At 40.6% G+C, this 12,931-nt stretch overlaps 1 pseudogene; it reads right to left on the bottom strand.

The window, feature by feature from the left end:
• Positions 1-9,024: 9,024 nt before the first annotated feature.
• LOC104748290 (F-box protein ETP1 pseudogene) lies at positions 9,025-10,095 on the bottom strand (annotated as a pseudogene).
• Positions 10,096-12,931: the final 2,836 nt, after the last annotated feature.

Here is a 12,931-nt window from a genome sequence, read left to right as displayed (position 1 = left end):
AACTACAGAAAAAATTATCACAGTACATTTCCGGAGTCTGTGTTAATGGCATCCCAATGTTTTCTAGGACGTCACGGAGCCAGTTGACCTCAGCTGCAGTGTCAGACAGACACCGATACTCTGCTTCAGTTGAGCTTCGAGAGACTGATGGTTATCGCTTAGCAGACCAGGTAATGAGATTGGTGCCAAGAAAGGTGCAGAAGCCACCTGTAGACCGACTAGTGATTTGACAACCACCCCAATAACTGTCACTATATGCTCACAGAGTAGAGTCAGTGTTTGGAGTAAACGAGAGTCCATGATCGATGGTACCTTTGATGTAGCGTATAACTCGTTTCAGGAGACTAAATCAGCTATAGTCGGAGAGTGCATCCTTTGACAGACCAAGTTAACAGAGAATTGAATGTCTAGTCTTGTCAGAGTGAGGTATTGCAGTTTACCTGCCAGGCTTCTAAAGAAGGTTGGTTGATCAAATAGTTCCTCTTGACCCTTAACCTTTTGAAGTTCAAGAGGTAATGGTGTAGGAGCAGGTGCACAATCAGTCATTCCTGCAGCAATAAGAAGATCCTTTGCATACTTGTGTTGATTAAGAAATAGACCATCATAGTGATGATGAGCTTGGATACCAAGAAAATAGCTTAATTTTCCCAAGTCCTTCATTCAAAAAACTTCACTTAGTGATCGAAGAAGCTTGTCAACCAGAGCAGGATTGCTGCCAGTTAGAACCATATCATCGACATAGAGTAGTAAGATGATAAGACCATTATCGTAATCATAGACAAATAGAGACGGATCTTTCAAGTTGCATGTAAAGCCAAACTGCAGGAGAAACATGCTAAATTTGTCAAACCATGCTCGAGGGGCTTGCTTTAGACTGTATATTGCTTTGTGCAGTTTCCAGACATGAGAAGGATTGACATCATCAACAAAGCCAGGAGGTTGTTGCATGTAGACTGTTTCTGTTAAGTCTCCATGGAGGAAGGCATTCTTCACATCAAGTTGTTTAAGTGGCCATTTGTAGAAAGTTGCAGCATGAAGAACAAGACGCATCGATCAGTTCTGACAACAGGACTATATGTTTCAAGAAAATCGACCCCTTCTTCTTGATCATATCCCTTGGCGACTAGGCGAGCTTTAAGCTTATCCAAACTGCCATCAGCATTGATTTTTGTTCGAAAAATCCACCTTCAACCAAGAACATTCATCTCTTCTTCATGTGGAACTAAAGAAAAGGTTCCAGTTTCAACAAAGGAATCGTATTCTTCTCCCATCGGCCATGCCCATCCTGGATGCTTCAGAGCTGCAGCAACAAATTTAGGCTCTTTAACAGTGGTATGAGTGATAGTAAGAGCATATTTAGGATTTGGTTTTCGAACACCATCCTTCCCCCTAGTGATCATAGCGTGATCATTAACAACTGGATCAGCAAGTGGAGGAAAGTCATGCTCAGAAAATAACGGAGCTTCATTGCTTGACTCAGTCTCTGAGATTTCTGGTGATTCAGGAACCGGGGAATCAACAGGTAAAGATGCAAGAATTGTAGTCTCAGGTTCTAGAAGGGTTGGTTCAGTTTCTGCAGGTGTGATAACCGAAACAACTTCTTGAGGAGAGACAGAATCTGCAGACGGGAGAGACTGAAAGCTTTGCTGCCAAGCAGAGAGAAGAAGCATTGTTGCTGTTGGAATCAAGTGAGAGTAGTCATCCACAAAGGGAAAAGCTTGTTCATCAAAGAGAACATGTCTACTGGTATAGACACGTCCAGTAGGAGGATAGATAGATCGATAACCTTTGTATTTATCGTTGTATCCTAGAAAAACACACTTCAAGGATTTAGGATCGAACTTGTTTGCTCCGTAGGCACGGAGTGTAGGATAACATACACTGCCAAAAACTCTCAAGGCAGAATAATCAGGCTTGAGTTGAAACAAGGCTTCATAGGGACTCTGAGAGGATGGTAGAACAGAGGAAGGAAGAAGATTACTTAGATTGGCAGTAAACAAGGCTCCTTATGCACCCTGAGGAGAATTCTCATCTTCATAGACCAGACCGTGTAATTGGTTGTGGTAAGCATGGGGCACTTGATCGAAGAAGAGGAGGAACCTACCTCCTTTACTTTTGCTAATGTCGTGCTTGATGACTCCGTGATCTCTCCCATGGTATCGTTACAATCAAAGCTCTGATACCAAATATAGAATTTATATTAAGAACTCACTTAGAATTTAAGAACAACACTAGAAGAATTACTCTCTTCTTATTAAATCTTTAACAAAAATCTCTCAAAAACCTAAAGCTCTCTTGTTCTCTCAAACTCTCTTGTATGTATACTACACCTTGGCAACTCTTTATGTAGAGAGATCTCTAGAACAATTTCCTTTTCAAAATAGGTAAACTAACATTATTTAGTCGATGACTCCTAAATAGAAATAATCATATTTCATAACTTGGTAGGATTTGGATAGCTTGCACCTCAAGCTATCTTCAAGCTTAATCAACAAAAACTTTGCAAAGAGAGTTGATTTTTTTGTTATGCTTGCATGGATTTCCCATTTCTGGATCCACGAGGAATGTTAATAAAGTAAAAAAATTAAAAGAAAAAAATTGAACCACTATTAATTGGTTAAATTACATTCGATTACAGCCTTTTATTTTTTAGCTAAAAACTAGTTAGAGTAACAAGTTGAACCACCATTAACAAAGAACTACTACCAAGACTGTCACGTCATCTCTCCTTTGAACTCAAATTTGTAGTTTATAAGGCTTATATTATAAGCTCATCATGACGTTCTTTGGTGCACGTAGCGTGCGTCCACCTCTGCTTCTCTCTCTCTCACTAAAGTTATCTCAGCAAATTTTACCTTCTAGGCATGCCTAACAGAGAAGTTATGAGCACAAGGCAAAGAGCCATGCATCACTTGGCTACAGATCTGGCATTTAAATTCTGCATGACAGTTCAGATGATTTCACCATTGCCATACTCATTGTGCTAAATATTATGCATTGATGCTACCACCATTTGCCATAGACATATCAATGCTAACTTTCTTAGTTACGTTAACCCTTTTGGAAACATTGACTCCCTGATACTAAGAGTTTTAGGGAATCTTTAGCTTGAACCTCTCAAGTGCAAAACTTATTCCACTTTCTAGAAATGATAACTTCAGATAGTTTAGGAAGGCACATTTCAAAGATATAAACACAGTGCATAGTGCATCATCTGCGCTATATCTCATTCACCAGCAAGGGAGTAAGCTATGCAATTTACACTAAGTGCTAACAAAAAACTTTTGGATGTATACGCTGATTTCCTTACTGTGATAGAAAAAAAAGTTCAACTTAATTTCAGCTAATGTCAGTAACTCAGTGACAACTGCAGAAAATCTTAGAGATAGCTTAACTCTCTAGGATATTAGATATCAATAAAGCAATTTCAGTGTAAAGAAAAGCATTACATTTCACCTTTTCTGGTACATTTTTATATATAAGAGAAAGTGAGAAAGATGTTGCGTGCAATGGAGTTTGGCTCAAATAACAGCTTACCTGATACCCCAATTTGCAGCTAAGTCTCAAAGCTTCGTTTGACTTTTCAAACTTCTAGTCAAAAGACTGATCCTTGTTAGTACATAAGGAACAATTGAGGTTTTTTCCAAGCGCAGCTAAAACATCAACATCAAGACCCGCGTTACTATGTTTCTCTTCTATTTTCTTCTTCATCGTCATCACCTTCGAATTTACCACTCCGTAGTTATTGCCTCTTCTTAGCCTTAGTAAACATCTTCTGATAATGAGTAAACATCTTCTGATATGTTTCAACTTTGGATGCCCCACCCAAAAAACGCAAGCTCAGTCAGGCGGCTCTCAGCTGTGATTTTAAATAGATGGTGGGTTGTGTTTTTGAGAATGGGTAATGATGACTTCTAGTTGTTGTACAACTTGTAGTTACTTAGGTGAAAAAGAAGGACTCGGAGCAGGGAGCTTTGTACATGAGAGACACTTTTGTCATTGAATTATAGAAATGCTTGAAATTTTAGACATAACACTTCTTTCTTTAGACATGTTTTGATTTAAATGCAAGGAAGGAACACTACAAAACCACACATCTGGCTGGGGTTGTTTTTAGTCACCTCGTTTTCTTTTGCCTCCAGCAGGTAGCTCGATTTGGACAAAACTTGGAACGTAATCAAGAATAACTGGCTGAGGTTGTTGGGATAAGCTTGAAGAAGAAGAGAGATTAAGTTAAAGTCTATCCTAATCCTACCGAGTAATGGTTTCCCTAAAGGATTATGATTAGATGAAGTTTAGGAGTTATCTAAACACAATTATAATTTGTATTAGGAATTATCTCTAATCTCTATAAATATAGAGTTGCCAAAGTTGTGGTAAACCTATGAGCTTGAGAGATTAAGATAGAGAGATTGTGAGAGAAAGCTTAAAGTTTTGAGTTAGTTACTTTAAGCTAATATAAGAGAGTCATTCTTATAAACATTCTTGTGTTCTTAATTCTTTCTTGCTAAACTAGATTTGGTATCAGAGCCTCCAGGTTCGTTATTTGAAACATGAGTGAGATAACCGAGACTAGCATCAAACCAAAAGAGAACGTACCTTCATCGATAAAATGTCTGATGCTAACTCCTATCAACTATACGGTTTGGGCTATGAGGATGAATGTTGCTCTGCGTGTTCACAAAGTTTGGGAAGCAATCGATCCTGGAACAACAGAAACGGAGAAGAATGACCTTGCAAGAGCTCTCTTATTCCAGTCCATACCAGAGTCGATGATTCTGCAAGTTGGTGATCAGGTTACTGCTAAAGGGGTATGGGACTCGATCAAAGCAAGAAATCTTGGAGCTGATCGAGTAAAGGAAGCAAAACTGCAGACTCTCATGGCTGAATTCGACAGGATGAAGATGAAAGAGACAGATACTATTGACAACTTTGTCGGTAAACTCTCAGAGATCTCCACAAAATCTGCATCATTGGGAGAAACCATTGAAGAAACTAAAATTGTGAAGAAATTCTTGAAAAGTTTACCGAGAAAGAAATACATACACATCATTGCAGCACTTGAGCAGGTCCTTGATCTGAAGACAACAACGTTTGAAGACATTGTTGGGAGATTAAAGACTTACGAAGAACGGATCGCAGAGGAAGAAGATTCACAAGATAATCAGAGTAAGCTCATGTATGCAAATTCGGATTCACAATCCTATGAATTCAACTATGAGGGAGGTAGAGGAGGAAGAGGTTCTTACCGTTGGAGAGGCAGAGGTCGAGGACGTTCTGGTTTCCAACCAAGAGACAAGTCGAGAATTACTTGTTATAGGTGTGACAAGGTTGGACATTATGCATCTAACTGCCCTGATCGTCTCCTCAAATTAATCAAAGCACAAGAAACTTTGAAGAAGGAAGATGAGGATAACACACAAGAAGCAGAGTCTCTTATGATGCATGAGGTGGTATTTCTCAATGAGAAAAATATGCAGTTAAAGAAGTATGAAGATTGCTCAGACAATACTTGGTATCTGGACAATGGTGCCAGTAACCATATCACTGGAAATCAAGCATGGTTCAGCAGAACTGACACTATGGTCACAGGGAGAGTTTGTTTTGGCGATGACTCACATATTGACATAAAAGGTAAAGGTTCGATCGTGTTTATTACTAAAATTGGAGAGCGTAAGGTGTTGCAGGATGTCTATTACATACCAAACCTCAAAAAGCAACATCATTAGCTTAGGACAAGCTACTGAAGCCGGTTGTGAGGTCAGGATGAAAGGAGGTTGTCTCACCTTGTATGATCGAGTAGGAAACTTGTTGTTAAAGACATTAAGGTCGAGGAACAGACTCTACAAAGTAGTATTGGAAGTAGACAATACTAAGTACCTGCAACTTGTGGCTTCTAATGATTCGAATATGTGGCATGAATGCCTAGGACACGTGAGTCTTGAAACCATCAATACCATGGCAGAAAAGAAACTAGTGTTTGGAATTTCGAATTTGGCAAAAGAGAAGGAGATATGCGAATCATGTTTGCTTGGTAAATAAACAAGAACAGTCTTTCCAAGAGCAACATCTTATCGAGCAACACAGGTTCTTGAGCTTGTCCATGGAGATCTTTGTGGTCCAATCTCACCATCTACACCTGCACACAAGAGGTACATTTTCGTCTTGATTGATGATCATTCTCGGTATATGTGGTCTTTTCTTTTAAAAGAGAAGAGTGAGGCATTCGGAAAATTCAAAGCATTTAAAGCAGTAATGGAACAAGAGTCTGGAGCTATGATTAAAACATTTAGAACAGACAGGGGAGGTGAGTTCATGTCTCAAGAGTTTCTGAGTTTTTGTGAGAAAGAAGGCATCAACAGGCACTTCACCGCACCGTATACACCGCAACAAAACGGTGTAGTCGAGAGGCGGAATAGGACACTGCTCGAGATGACTAGGAGTCTGTTGAAGCATATGAACATGCCCAATTACCTATGGGGAGAAGCGGTAAGGCATCCGACCTACATCATCAACAGGGTTGGAACACGAAGTTTGGTGTTTCAGACGCCATACGAATGTTTTAAGAAGAGGAAACCGAATGTAGAGCATCTTAGAGTATTTGGCTGTGTTGCCTATGCTAAGATAGAGAATACACATCTCAAGAAGCTCGATGACAGATCGAAAATGCTTGTGTACCTTGGAACAGAACCAGGCTCCAAGGCATATCGACTTCTTGATCCGACATACCGGAAAATCACAGTCAGTAGGGATGTTGTGTTTGAAGAGAATCGAAGCTGGAAGTGGAATAAGTCTCAAGAAGAATCTGCAGAATCAGGCTCGTTTACTCTCAGTTTTGGTGAGTTTGGTAATAATGGGTGAGAGAAACTGCAGACACTATAAACGAAACAGAGGAGAATGAAGAAAATGGAGAAAATAATGGTGATGTTCTTGGAGATGATGAAGCTACAGAATCTGAGACCGAAACTGCAGAAGAACAAGAACAGACACATGAGTCCTCTGTGTTGTCGCAGAACCCTGTTACGGACCAACAGCTGCAGCAGCCACTGGTTTTACGACAATCAGCAAGACAAGTGAAGAGACCTAGTTACCTGAATGACTATGTGTTGTTAGCAAACATTGAAGGAGAGAATCTTCTGTTGGTGACTAATGGAGAACCGTGTAATTTCAGAGAAGCAAGCGAGTTAAAGGTGTGGAGAGATGCTTGCGAAGAAGAAATTAGTTCGATAACAAAGAATAAGACTTGGAGTCTAGTTGATTTACCATTTGGAGTCAAGCCTATTGGTTTGAAGTGGGTTTTTAAACTGAAACGTAATGTGGACAACAGCATTAACAAATATAAAGCGAGGCTTGTCGCAAAAGGATATGTGCAGAGGCATGGGATAGATTTCGACGAGGTTTTTGCTCCTGTTGCTAGAATTGAAACAATTCGTTTCATTATCTCCTTAGCTGCTTCAAGAGGGTGAGAGATTCACCACTTAGATGTGAAGACAGCCTTTCTTCATGGTGATTTAAGAGAGGATGTTTATGTTCGACAGCCAGAGGGATTTGTTGTTAAGAACTGTGAAGAGAAGGTCTACAAATTGCACAAGGCGCTCTACGGGCTTAAACAAGCACCTCGTGCTTGGAACATCAAGCTAAACAACATTCTTGGGGACTTAAACTTTGAAAGGTGTACCAAAGAGCCATCTCTGTATAGAAAACGATACAATGATCAACTTCTCATCGTAGCAGTCTACGTGGACGATTTACTTGTCACTGGTTCGAGTCTTGGGCTGATACTTGACTTCAAGAAAGAGATGGGTGGAAGATTTGAGATGAGTGACTTGGGAAAACTCACTTACTATCTGGGAATCGAAGTTTTCCAAGGAGCTGATGGGATTTGGCTAAAACAAGAGAGATATGCGAAGAAGATCTTGACAGAGGCAGGAATGAACGAGTGTAACTCTGTTCTTATACCAATGGAGACTGGTTTAGTTCTTTCTAAAACAGAGGATCCTCGACGAATTGATGAACGAGTGTATCGAAAGAATATTGGTTGCTTAAGGTATTTACTTCACACTCGGCCTGATCTTTCATATGCTGTAGGGATTCTGAGTCGTTATCTGTTGGAGCCTAGAGAATCACATGGAGCTGCATTGAAACAAGTTCTGAGATATCTTCGTGGAACACTCGATTTCGTACTTCATTTCAAGAAAGGAGATCAAACTGGTTTAGTCGGATATAGTGACAGTAGCCATGGAGTGGATGTTGATCATGGAAGAAGCACAGCCGGTCATGTTTTTTATTTCAACGATTGTCCTATCACTTGGTGTTCGCAAAAACAACAAGTGGTGGCCTTGTCCTCATGCGAAGCTGAATTCATGGCGGCAACAGAGGCTGCTAAGCAGGCTATTTGGCTTCAAGAACTCTTTGCTGAAATCGTTGGAACCACTTGTGAAAGGGTGTTAATACAAGTCGACAACAAATCCGCTATTGCACTTACTAAGAATCCTGTCTTCCACGGTCGCAGTAAACACATTCACCGGCGTTATCACTTTATATGGGAATGTGTTGAAAATGGACAGGTTGAAGTGTTACATGTCCCAGGAGTTGAACAGAAAGCTGACATTTTGACCAAAGCACTTGATAAGAACAGATTCAAGGAGATGAGGAATCATATTGGAGTTCTCAGCATGTCAAGGAAAGATTTCAAGCTTAGAGGGGAGATTGTTGGGATAAGCTTGAAGAAGAAGAGAGATTAAGTCAAAGTCTATCCTAATCCTACCGAGTAATGGTTTCCCTAAAGGATTAGGATTAGCTGAAGTTTAGGAGTTATCTAAACACAATTATAATTTGTATTAGGAATTATCTCTAATCTCTATAAATATAGAGTTACCAAAGTTGTGGTAAACCTATGAGCTTGAGAGATTAAGATAGAGAGATTGTGAGAGAAAGCTTAAAGTTTTGAGTTAGTTTCTTTAAGCTAATATAAGAGAGTCATCCTTATAAACATTCTTGTGTTCTTAATTCTTTCTTGCTAAACTAGAGAGGTCCTGTCTGATATTTAACCAGCGGATCGAAACCAAATTCACTGACTTGATTATCCTCGCCGAGAATGAATATCTTGTCGATGCAGTCACCCATCCATCTCTCACAACACACGACGACTTTCTTATCCTCGTCAAGCACAAACGTTACCAGATCAGTAATTCGAAGATGAGGGCTCAAATCGAATGCTAAGACCTTGTTCCAGGACACCACTTTGGTGGAGTCATCATCAATCTTACTTGTCACCCATATCTCAGCCTTGGATGTATCATCGGGCTGTAAAAACACGGAAAATTTCTAGTCTCTAACAGCAGAAAGACTCAAAATGTTATACCCACTCAAACAGAGATGATTTCTCAGTTAAGAAATCAAATTTGACCAATGACCAGCCAAGATGCGGTTTTGATTCCTCCTTAGCTAAAAAGTAAGTATTTCCCTTCAAAGGCACGATGTCTTCAGAGAACATACCATCCCAGCCTGGTGGAGTGAGATCACCATCAGGAATCCTCCTCCACGAATCAGAGGAGTTTAGGTCGTAGATCTCTGTATCTTCGCCACGATAATTAAAGCACAAAATTTTGTAGCTTCTTTGACTCCAGGAGGACTTGTTGTTGTTGTTGTTCTTGTAGTACCCGAGAACAAATGTGTTGGTATTCTTCCAACGATTGTTGGCTTCGATCCACCTGGTTTGACCAGTAAACGGGTTCCAAACCACTATTTCATATGGGATGTTATCATCGTTGACGCATATCAATAAGCCGTTGCAGTGAAAGACTTCTGTTATATCGAACTGACGTGAATTGTTAGAACACGGATGTGGTAGGCTAAGCTCTCTTTTTACCTCTACAGATGGAAGAGGAGGAACATCATCTCCATGGGGAAGATTGATTATGCTCAACGGACAAATCCTCTGCTTCTCTGGTGCTCTTTCGCGAATCTCCTATCTTCAGTGAACAAACGGTTCCATCTTTTGCAAGTAGCTTGTAACCGTTTCAAGGATGTGGCCGGAACGCGACAGAGTATCTCATCTACCAAATCGTTAAGAAGCTCCACCGGTCTCGCCATCGATCTCAGTCTCAAATTAAGTTAGGGTTTTGCTTTTTACCTTTCCTCTTTCTTTGCCAACAATCAACATATATAATTGGATAGGAGCAACTAAAATGTTAATTTATGTTGAGAATGGAAATCTGATTTTATTTATGTTTCGAATTGTTGGTTTAATGTCGGTTCAACAATTGAATCGAGAGGTCTGTCTGAACCAATTAAACCATACCGCCATAATAATTCTCAGAATGGCTTCTTCTTCTTCTTCTTTTTTCCGATTGGGATAACATATATAGGGCCTTCACATAGTGATGCAGCTCATCACATGAAGTACAGAGTCAGGTCAGTTCAAGTAGTGACTGGTGGCGGTGTTCTTTTGTTTGAAACTTTATATATGTATATTGCTTATCTTGGTTAGGATTAGTATTTGAAATGGAAGCAATCGCCACATAAAGTATCTCTCTTTCTTCATGATGTGGCAGGAGATCTTCAGCTAGAGAGACCATTTGAAAGACAAGCTTATGGAAATCAATTTACTCTAATCTCTCTTTACATATGTTATCCCTTCACATTATTTAGTGCATTCTCTTACCTCAAAGTACTCTGCTTTTTGAGCGAGGGGTGAATTAATACAATAAACTCACAAATCAATCGCGAAACTGAATAATACGCTTAATTGACACCGGAAACTCTCGATGTTCATGAAAACACGGAGGAATCCTCACCGGCTCTCGAGTTGAGAGAAACCCAGCGATTACAGAAACAAGTTTTTAAGAGAAAGTTTCACAAAAGATCTATGACGATATGAAAAAGAGAAGATGAGCTAACAAGTGCTCTTTATGCTTCTAAAAAAGATTCTAACAGCCTCCCGCATCCAGCCGTCCACGTGTTATTTGAAGACTCCCACTTGCATTCGCACGTGTTGCTCCGCACGTGTGACTCTGCAACATAAAAATGTATCAAATCTCCCTCCTTTGCAGAGCCTTGTCCACAAGGGTCTTCAAACCTCAAACTCAGGAAACTTCTTGCGCAAGTCGAACAGAAATTCCCATTTCGCTACCTCCACAGGCTCATTAACCCACTTCACAAGAACCTTAGTAACCGCACGCCCATGTCTGTTAACCATCTTCCTCTCCAAGATCAGTTCCGGTTCTTTCTCAAACACATCAGGCAATATAGTAGGAAGGCTTGTAGCAGTAGGCACATTACCAACCAACTCCTTTAATTGCAAAACATGAAAGACAGGGTGTATCTTAGTCCCCTCAGGTAGATCCAACTTATAAGCCGCTTCACCACAACGATCAATAATCTTGTAAGGACCATAGTACTTTGGGGCAAGCTTTTGATTCGACCTCAAAACCACAGAATTCTGGCGATATGGCTGTAGCTTCAAGTAAACAAAATCACCAACATCAAAGTCTCTCTCAGAACGACGTCTGTCAGCCAGCTGTTTCATTCGATGCTGAGCTCGCATGAGATGAAACTTCAAGAGTTTTAACATATTCTCCCTCTCCTGTAAGGATCTGGCCACCACGGCTACCTTAGATTCTCCGGGTAAATAAGGAAGATGCACCGGAGGAACCTGACCATAGACTGCTTCATATGGTGTCATGCGAGTCGAAGTATGGTAATTAGTATTATACCAGTACTCTGCTAACGCGAGCCACTTACACCACATGTGTGGTTAAGCATGACACATACAACGCAGATATGCCTCCAAACAGCGGTTAACCACCTCCGTCTGACCATCACTTTGTGGGTGATACGCTGTAGACATCCTCAACTCCACTCCTTGCAATGTGAAAAATTCCTTCTTGAAATCACTGGTAAACACCGAGTCTCGATCACCCACTATCGAAGTAGGACAACCATGATGCTTAAAAACATTATCAAGGTAAGCCTGAGCCACTGTCAAAGCGCTATATGGGTGAGATAGAGCAATGAAGTGGGCAGCCTTACTGAGTCTATCGACCACCACCATAATAACAGACTTATTGGCGGACATGGGAAGACCCTCAATAAAATCCATCGAAACATCACTCCACACTGCTTCAGGAATTGGCAAGGGTTGTAATAGGCCAGGTGATGCAGCATTGTCAGTTTTACCGCGTTGACACACCTGACAACTTCGAATGTACGCGTGAATATCAGTGATCATACCCTTCCAATAAAACACCCCACACACCCTCTGATAAGTGACCTCACGACCAGAATGTTCCCCTACACCAGAACAATGAAGCCATTGCAAAATCATTTCACGAATCTTAGTATTATTGGGAACCACCACTTTGCTTTTCCTGCGTAACATGTTCTGCATCCATGAATAGTGCTTCTTACCATTGGGTTTCTCTTCAAGCAGCTTAATTATCTCCTTCAATTCTCCATCTTCTTCATAAGCAGCCTGAATCTCCTTCATCAAATCGCACTCCACTACAGTCATAGCCATGTGCAAAACCTCCGAACCCTCCACACGAGACAGGGCATCAGCAACCAGATTCTCCTTACCCTGCTTGTATTGTATCTCATAATCGAATTCAAGGAGCTTGGGTAACCGCTGCTGTTGAATTGGAGTGTTTAATCTCTGCTCCAACAAATACTTCAAACTCCTCTGATAAGTTTTAATAACAAAGTGAGCTGGTAACAGATAGTGTCGCCACTTCTGTACTGCGAAAATTACTGCGAGCAACTCCTTTTCGTAAATAGACAGGTGCAACTGCTTTCCCTTAAGTTGTCTACTTATGTAAGATATCGGATGTCCCTCCTGCATTAACAGTGCACCAATACCATGACCACACGCGTCAGTCTCTACCACGAAAAGCTTATCAAACAATGGTAACACAACACTGGTGTCTGGCAC

This window comes from Camelina sativa, chromosome 15, assembly GCF_030686135.1.
Source record: "Camelina sativa cultivar CO46 ecotype springtype chromosome 15, ASM3068613v1".
In the NCBI taxonomy this organism is placed as follows: Eukaryota; Viridiplantae; Streptophyta; class Magnoliopsida; order Brassicales; family Brassicaceae; genus Camelina; species Camelina sativa.
This window is presented reverse-complemented; position numbering and strand designations above follow the sequence as displayed.